Source organism: Myotis davidii, unplaced genomic scaffold (genome assembly GCF_000327345.1).
Source record: "Myotis davidii unplaced genomic scaffold, ASM32734v1 scaffold765, whole genome shotgun sequence".
NCBI lineage: Eukaryota > Metazoa > Chordata > Mammalia > Chiroptera > Vespertilionidae > Myotis > Myotis davidii.
Window position 1 is genome coordinate 1,607,813 of NW_006296056.1, and position 8,705 is coordinate 1,616,517.

Genomic DNA, 8,705 nt, shown 5'->3' on the forward strand with positions numbered 1-8,705 from the left:
CACAGGATTTCCCCCCAACAGCGTGGACACAGAATCTCATCTCAGGCCACTCCTCTCTCCAGGTTTGATTCTGCAGAACCTCAACCCATCCCTCCCACAACCTGTATTCCAGGATCTGTGAGGTCTCTTGGGTTTCTGTTTGCCTGTTTCCCTGATCAGCAAGACCACATGTATCTTGTTTTTTGTGTCTCCCCAGCCTAGCCCAGATACCGACACACTGGAGGCATCTAATAAGTGTTTTACTGAATGATGGAACTAGGCCAGCTCCATGAATGCTCAGTATGTGCCGGGGCTGCAATGACCACAGGTGTGATCTCACTAATCCTGACAGCAGCCCAATCATCCCATTTCCTAGGTAAGTAAGCTGAGGCCCAGGGAGATTACATGACTTGTCCAAAGTCACTTGCTGGTAAATGGCAGAGTTGGGACTTAAACCAAGGCCCCCCTCTTAACCAGCGCACCATGTCACCTTTGGCCTGGAGCAGTTGAGTGTGTCAACTCAGGAGCTAACGGGGCACAGTGGAGGGCGGCCAAGGCCTTCTTGGACAGCTTTGAGGGGTGAGGCAGTGTTAGCCAGCAGGAGGGTGGGATGGGATTCTAAGTGAAGAGGAAAGCATGGTGAAGGCACCAAGGTGGGCAATGTGTGCTGGCTGACAAGAATCTTCCAGAAGCTGGTTCCGGTTTGCTGTGCATGGGAGCGAGGAGTGGGGAGAGAGATGAAGGCGAGGGAGACGGCACCCAGTGCACGAAAGCCTGGCCGCCCAGCCAGGGAGCTCAGGCTGGATTTTGCAGTCAAGGGAAATCCCCGAAGGAGCCTGGTACAAAACCAGGCAGAGCGCCAAGCCCCCACCCCCAGGGCTGGGGTCCAGATTTGGCCACAGGACTAGAATGGGGAGCCAGCGGCAGCAGCACCCCAAAGCTCCCGCGCAGCTGCCTCTGGTCTCTCCACGTCTCCCGTGCATTCAAGTTCATTTCAGAAAAACAGTGGTCAGAGACTGAAGCCCAAAGGGGGCCGGGAGGTGTCAGAGAAGGGAGCAAGGGCCAAGACTCTGTGATCCCACAGACAAAGGGAGAAAGCAGGCTGGGAGACGGGACAGCATGTGACACCTGGGCCACAGGCCTGGGCAGCAGGCCTGGCTGTCCTGGGGATAATGGCTCCCTTTGTCCTGCACAGAAATTCTCCGGGAAAGAAAGGAACCCGGGTCCTGTTTCTCCTGCTCGCATAATGCTGGCTGTCGGGCCCCACCGCACAGGCCTGCCAATGGCTTTGGGGGAGCATTCAGGCTCCTTGGCCGTCTCGGCCCTGCCAGGCTGCAGAAGGGGAAGGTGCAGTGTGAGCCAGGCGTTCTGCAGGGGTTCGGGAGTCTGGGCTGAGGCACAGCCTGAGCCAGAGCTTTGTTTCTTAGCCCGGAGGAAACCAGAGGACGTTGAGGCTCTGCATCAGAGAGTCCCAGACAGCCTCTGCGCCAGCCTCTGAGCCTGGCCCTCCCCACCCTCACCCTCCACCCCCGCGCCCGCCTTTCAGCGGACTACAGTGTTTACAAGGACATCTCGGGGCAGAGAAAGCTGGCTCAAATTCTGACATTGCCACTTAAAATGCCCAGCTGTTTAACCTCGATGGGCCTCTGTTTCCCATTTGTAAAAGGCGCATAATAATGCCAACTTCATAAGATTGCCAATAGGCATAGTGAGAAAATGTATGAAACATGCTTAGCTTGGGACACAGCCTTCCAGAAGCGCTCAGTGAGGGTCCAGTGGACTATCCATATTGGATTCCTCCGAGGACAAGGCACGCCCTGCCTGCCTTCCGTATTCAGAGCAGCTGCAAATCTGTTACCCTCATTGATGCTGAGGATAAAGGAAGGGGGTCCACAGTTATTAGCATTGACTATGTCCCAGGTGTTATGTAAGTGATCCGAGTGACGGGGGTCCAGGACCACGCAGAAGAGTGACCCGGGTTTGAACCTGAGTGTGCCCCACACTCTGCACCGTGACACCGCAGATCGTCACACGTGTGAAAACAGCGCACGTGGCCGCTCAGTGTCTCCGCTTCTCCAGGGAAAACAACTCCTGACCTCTTTCCTCTGGGCATGCTCCACTTTGTCACTGCCCCTCTTGGGAAAAAATAGCCTCCAGACACACTGCCCCTATGTCTTCTGACCCTCGCAGACTCAGAACACACTCTCACCTCCTTTCTTCCAGGTGCCAAGTTTATGCTAATGAAATGAAGAGGATGTTCTGGGACCATCCCATTGTTGAACCTGCGAGAATCCTTTGTCCCTGTGCTCAGAACCCTTTGTGAGAGTCGTTGCAAATGTTCATTGCAGATAAGAGAACCATGAAATTCATTTAAGCGGGCAAACATACCATGTTTGGTAGTTCACAATCTCCAGCAGAGGTGAGGATTCCGGCTTGGAAGGGACACAGCCAAGAACAATTTGCTAACTGCCCCGACCCAGCTTCTCCACTGGTGACACTGGTGACATGGAACAGGAGGGCCACGCTCGCATCACTGGTGCCTGCATGGAGTGCTGTCCCCAGAACCTCTGAAGGCTGGAGCTCCCACACTCAGCACCTCCTTCTTCACCTGGGCCTCTTCTAACTGAGCCTCCGGGCATATTTCAGCAGTTAAAGGAGTTAGCACATGCACAGCCAGCCTCCACATGACCCTCACCCCTGGTACTCGTGTCCTTGCGCAATCCCCTCTCCTACTGGACAAACCTACGCATCTGGAGAAAGGACGGAGACTGACTTTGGAGACTGGGTCATAGCGTCATTGTAACTTTCTTGGAGCACTCGCTCCAGGGAAGTCCAGCCGCCCTGTCATGAGGACACACACAGCACTCTGAGGAGGTCTGCATGGTGAAGCCCTGAGGCCTCCTGCCAACAACCAGCACAGACATCCAGGCATCAGGGGCACCTTAGAAATGCATCCGCCAGCCCCAGTCAATCCTTCAGATGACACAACCCCAAGCTGACATTTGGCTGCAAACTCATGAAAGACCCTGAGCCACAGCCCCCCCAGCTAGGCAAACTGGGAGATGTATAGAATAAAATATTGTTGAATATTTGATGCTTACATTTGGGGGAAATTTGTAATGGACCAATAGGTAACTAATATAATACACGCAAAGACTTTAGAACACTGCCTAGCACATAGTCAGCTTTCCTTCAATGCTATCATTATTTTTATCTTCGTTCACCTCTGTGCTGAATGTCAGAAGTCATCACCTCAGCAGCCTGGGGAGTCGGGGAAATGAAAAACGATGATTTCCCGTAACCCTCCCTGCAACCCTATGACTGACACATAGAATCTTCATTTTACCGGTGATGATAACTTGAATCACTCACCTCCGCTTCCGAAGACAGTGGTCCAGGATTTGAGCCCTGGTTGCCTGGCTCCAGCCCTCCATCCCCGCCCAACAATGCACCGTGTAGGGCAGGCCCCAAGGGAGGCTGCATCGCACTGTGAGAAGCTCCTAGCTTCATGAGTTGTCATTTCAAGCCTGCCAGGATGGCATGTGGGAGCTGGGGACCCATGGAAGCAGGAGGAGAGAGAAGCCAGGAATTGGTACTGCATGTGAAGGGGCCCAGGAAAAATGCTTTTGACACCAGCACACACATATCCTCGCCAGCACCTTATGGGGTGGAAATGTCACATGTGAGCTAACCATGCCTTTTATAAAGACTTCTCTGCCTGGGCACTTCTCAGTTCTCCCAGGAAGCCCCCAGGGTCCCTCTGAGGCTGGGCTGCCTTCCTCACTCCCGAGACTCGGCCTGCCTCCTTCCCCACACTGAGCTGCCACCATAGGCTCCGGTCTTGGGGAGTGCCCTGTCCCCCTCCCAACCCTGGAGTGGAACTCTAGCCCACCCTGTTTCTTCGCTATCTTCCAATCAGATGCCTGAGGCCTGATTGAAGGGTCTCCTTGTTGGCTGCTGCGCAGGAGGGCGCGGTGAGGGTTACAGGGGAACGTTTCAGGAGTGTATAGTGTAGAATCATGGAGGAAGAAGAGGTTTGAAGTCAGACCCACCTGGCCTCAAATTCTGATAAATCACATCGTTGACACGGCCTGAGGCACGTGACACACATCCCTGCACCTTTAGTTGCCCGGAATTAAAGAGGATGCTTTGGGGAGGGCCGGTCAGCAAAAGCTATCGAAGTGCACGGGACACGAGCTCTTCCGCTACCAAGAAACTGCCTCACAGAACTAACTCGCTGGTGTTCACCCATCAGGAACTGGGTAACTAAATCACGGAGCTGCCATAAGAAGGGATTGCTCAGCAGCTGTCAGAAAGCACGAAGGAAAAGAAGAATATCTCTACAGCTCATTTCTTCTGTCACGGGTTCGCGTGCAGTCACGCCTTCACCCTGGGCTGCCTTCCTTGTCGCCTGTGATCATGCCTTCTCAATCAGCACCCCCACCTGGCAGAGTCCCCCACACCTGGCAGAGTCTCCCCCACACCTGGCAGAGTCCCCCCCCACACCTGGCAGAGTGTGCCCTCCCCCTCCCGACTGACAGGAGCTGGGGGCCTGCTGTCTGTGAGGCATCTTCTGACCTTTCTGAAAGCAGCTCCCTTTCTAGACAAGCCGGGGGGGTGGGGGGGCGGCCAGGTCTCCCACCTCCTCACGCAGCTTCTCCTCCAGAACTCAGCCTCTCCCAGAGCTCACCTTTGTGCTGCTGCTCCTGCAGCTCCACTGAAGTTCCTGCTCCCTCTTCCCCTCCAACTCCTCACACGCACACACCACTGACGTCCCACTGTCACCTTGAATGAGGGCCTTGGCTCCAGCCACCCTCATACCAGCCTAAGGCTTCTGTCGCTTTTGTTATACTGGTCTCTTCACCTATGAAGTTCTCTCTCCCCTGTACCCTGTCTCCTGTCCTCTCTCCCCTTTCCTTTTTCCCCTCTCCCCTTTGTCCATCTTTTCATACCAAAATCACACTGCCCCGCTAACACCACCTCTGGGAAGACCTCCCAGATCACAACCACTCCTGCCATTCCCTCCACCAACCAGGCTGGCTCAGACAGAATTCCTGGGACACCATTTACAGGACTGATGTGCCCATTAGACGTGGAGACTACTGCAGACCATGGCAGATATCCCTCCAAGTCCCCGCCCCCCACACACACCCCAGGGAACCTGGCATTTCATAGGCAGCAGATGCTCAATAACTACTTGAAAAAAATGAATAAAAGGGCAAAGGATTAAGGCAGGAATAATTTCCAAGTGGATGAAAGAGTAAATGAATGAATTGTCCTGAATTCATGAAGGAAATATTATAACTGACCGCTGAGTCTCATGGTCACTGGCCCCCTTTCCCCAGGCCATGCAAGGATCCCCTGTTGGTAAAGAAAATCCAGATACAAGCTATGGATAGAATTTCCTTGGGATCCCATGAGTACACCCCAGCAGAGAAACAACATCACCAGCGACTGCAGAAAAGGAAACACAGATCGGCAGAAATATAAACTATGGTCCACCTCACCCATGATTTTTTAAAAGTGTAATTTAAAATAAGACAGAACCTTTTCTTATTAAATGTATAATCCTTTGTGGGCAGAGGCGGGTACTAGTCTCAATACTGGTGGGAATGTTACCATATCTAACATTTTTGGGGGTCAATCTGGAAATACACATCAAAAATTTTGAACTTGGAAATATGTTTAGCTTCTGATACAGCAACTTCACGTTTAAGAATTAATCCCAGGCCTGACCGGTTTGGCTCAGTGGATAGAGCGTCGGCCTGCGGACTCAAAGGTCCCAGGTTCGATTCCGGTCAAGGGCATGTACCTGGGTTGCGGGCACATCCCCAGTAGGAGGTGTGCAGGAAGCAGCTGATCGATGTTTCTTTCTCATCGATGTTTCTAACTCTCTATCCCTCTCCCTTCCTGTCTGTAAAAAATCAATAAAATATATATTTAAAAAAAAAAAAGAATTAATCCCAAAGAAATAATTGGGCAAAGAATCAAGGCTATGTATGAGAATTTTTATTTACATATTGTTTGTAAGTATAACAAGTAGAAAAGAATACAAAAGCCTGGAACAGTCTAGTTAAGTGATTTTCAATCAGTGTGCCTCAGGAATTATAAAACATGCCATACCTGACTAGTTAGTCGGGGATACTGACTTCTTTTCCCTTAGGTTGTTAAATAAAAAATGACAACAACCAACACAACAATAGCCATCTGGTGTGAATGACTCAAAACTATACCTATTTTTTTGTCAGATAAGCAAAAAATATATTTTTTGGTGTGCCGCAGAATTTTAGTAATTAGTTATGTGGCCAGAAGATGAAAAGGTATCATTGAATAAATTATGCTTCATCCACATAATGAAAGAATCAAACTTTGTAGAGTAGTTAGACAGAAAATAATTTAATATAGATGGAACACAATGTTCCCATACACTAAGAGGCAAAAGCATATAATACTCATGCCTTTTTATTGATATATATGTGTCTATGTTATTTGTGAGAAGAATTATGGAAACCTATACACCAAAGGCTAGCATTGTGAGAAGAACTGTTGCTTTTCATTGTACACACTTCTGTAGTTTTTGAAAAATAATCACTGATTACTTTTCTAATCAGAAAAATCTTTGGAGAGTGCAGCGTGCAGCAGGAGGCGCGGCCTGGCCTGGGTCCCTCCAGCCCTGACCCTGCTTCTGGCCTTTGCTGCGGCTCTGCCCAAGGACTCAGCCCCTGGGAAAGGCTGCCCAGCCCACTTTCTGAAACAATTAAAACAATGGTGCTTTACACAGCAGAGCTCACTTCAATCCCTGTGTGAGGTAGCAGAGTGTGTGAAGGCCCCACAGCCCTGGGAAAACTGTGCAGGGTGCGCCCTTGGGGACAGGCTTCCTCCTGCGTCCTTGCCCAGCTTTGTTCCAAGGCCACACTGCCTGTGGCTACTGCCCTTGTAACTCACGGACTTCATCCACAGCCCCAGGGTATGAACTAATAAGGCCCAGGCAGGGTTCCAAGTTAACCAGAAGAGAGAGGAGAGAAAAGAGTGTTATTTTACCCCAAAAGCCCCACAAGAAAGGAGGCAACAGAGTAAAAATATTTGCTAATGTTTCGTAATTGTTGTATGCCAGACACTGTGTTGGCTAAGGCTTGTAGTCAGTGGTTTTGGATTAAAGCTTCAACTCTATGAACCTTAGTTGTTGGTTTTTCCCCCATCTATGAAACACCTAGCTCTCAGGGTTGCTGTGCAGAATACATAGATTATGCACGTAAAATACTTAACCCAGTGCCTGGCGGATAGTAAGTGATCGACAAGAAGTCATTGTTACACTCTTCTTGGTGTAGTTACACTTAGAAGAAGATGACCTGCCTTTCTTACTTGCCCTCTTATCATGCAGCTGGCCCATTCCAGCGGGGACAGTGGTTGGCACCACTGCTTTTCCTCAACGAGCCAACGACCCTTGACAAGTGCAGATGAGCACCAGCTAATTAGGATGCCGGGTTGGAGCTGAACTCGGGCTACCTGAGGCTGTCTCTGAAAGGAAGTAGAAGAGCTGTGCGGGAGGGATGCCAACGCCTCAAAGGTAAGTGTTACGGGTTGAACTGTGTCTCCAAAAAGATGTCAAGTCCTAACCCCAAGACCTGTGAATGTGACCTTATTTGGAAATAGAGAATTTATAGATGATCAAGTTAAGATGGAATCATTAGGGTAGGCTCTACTCCAATATGACTCCTGTCCTTATAAACAGAGGAAATTTAGACACAGATGCAGACGAATGTAAGGACAATGCCATGTGAAGATGGAGGCAGAGATTGGAGTGATGCATCTACAGGCCAAAGAACAGCTAAGATTGCTGCAACCGGCTGAAGCCAGGAGAGAGGCAGGGGGCAGATTCTCCCTCACTGGCCTCAGAAAGAGCCAATCCTACCAACACCTTGATCTTGGACTTCCAGCCTCCAAAACTGTGAGACAGTAAATTTCTTGTTTTTAAGTTTCCCACATGTGGTACTTTGTTATGACAGCCCTAGCAAATGGTTACTGTGGGGTACAGGGAGCGAGAACAGACTCTGTCCTTTGCAGCTATGTGTCCTTCTAAACTCCTTATTGGCAGGAAATGAGTAATCATGTTGACTCCCCAGTGACATCAGAACAACTCTTTCTCTGAATTTCATAAATGCTCAATAAACACTTCTTGCTCAGTAAGGTGTGTTCTGTATTATAATTGTATTAGAGTAAGTTCTGGAGTGGATTTTGATGTTTTTGCATCCTCAACCCTGGATGCCTACCTAAGACATTCAATTAATATTGATTGATTAGTATTGAATGAATGAATGAAATTTATCGGGTGCATGGTTTGGCTTATAGTATGATTGAATCTATGGTAAGGAGTGATGTTTTGTCAAGAAAGAATTTTAGCCAGTACTTGCTCTGATCTCTGCACCATAATAGACTGAAGGAATAAAAATCCTAAGCTAAGGAGTATTGAACACTATCGTGTCAGGTCCTGAGCTTCATGCAGGTTATCTCTTGCATTCCTCATGACATTATGGAGTAATTGCAACTCTTACCTTCCTTTTGCCAATGTGGAAACTGAGACTCACATCTAAATCCTTGCTTCAAAAGTCACAGCAAGGAAAGGAGTATCAGGATTTAAACTCAGGAAGTCTGCTTCCCAGCTCCACACCCTTACCCATTATAGCTCACTCCCTTCCTCTTACTAAGGAAGTGGAACCCTGTCAAGA

At 49.5% G+C, this 8,705-nt stretch overlaps 1 long non-coding RNA gene across 1 annotated transcript; it reads left to right on the forward strand.

Annotated features, from left to right (window-relative positions):
- The first annotated feature begins 202 nt into the window (after positions 1-202).
- LOC107184265 lies at positions 203-7,876 on the forward strand. The gene is made up of 3 exons (XR_001515090.1): positions 203-355; positions 7,361-7,546; positions 7,712-7,876. It is a non-coding gene; the product is annotated as an uncharacterized LOC107184265 (long non-coding RNA).
- Positions 7,877-8,705: the final 829 nt, after the last annotated feature.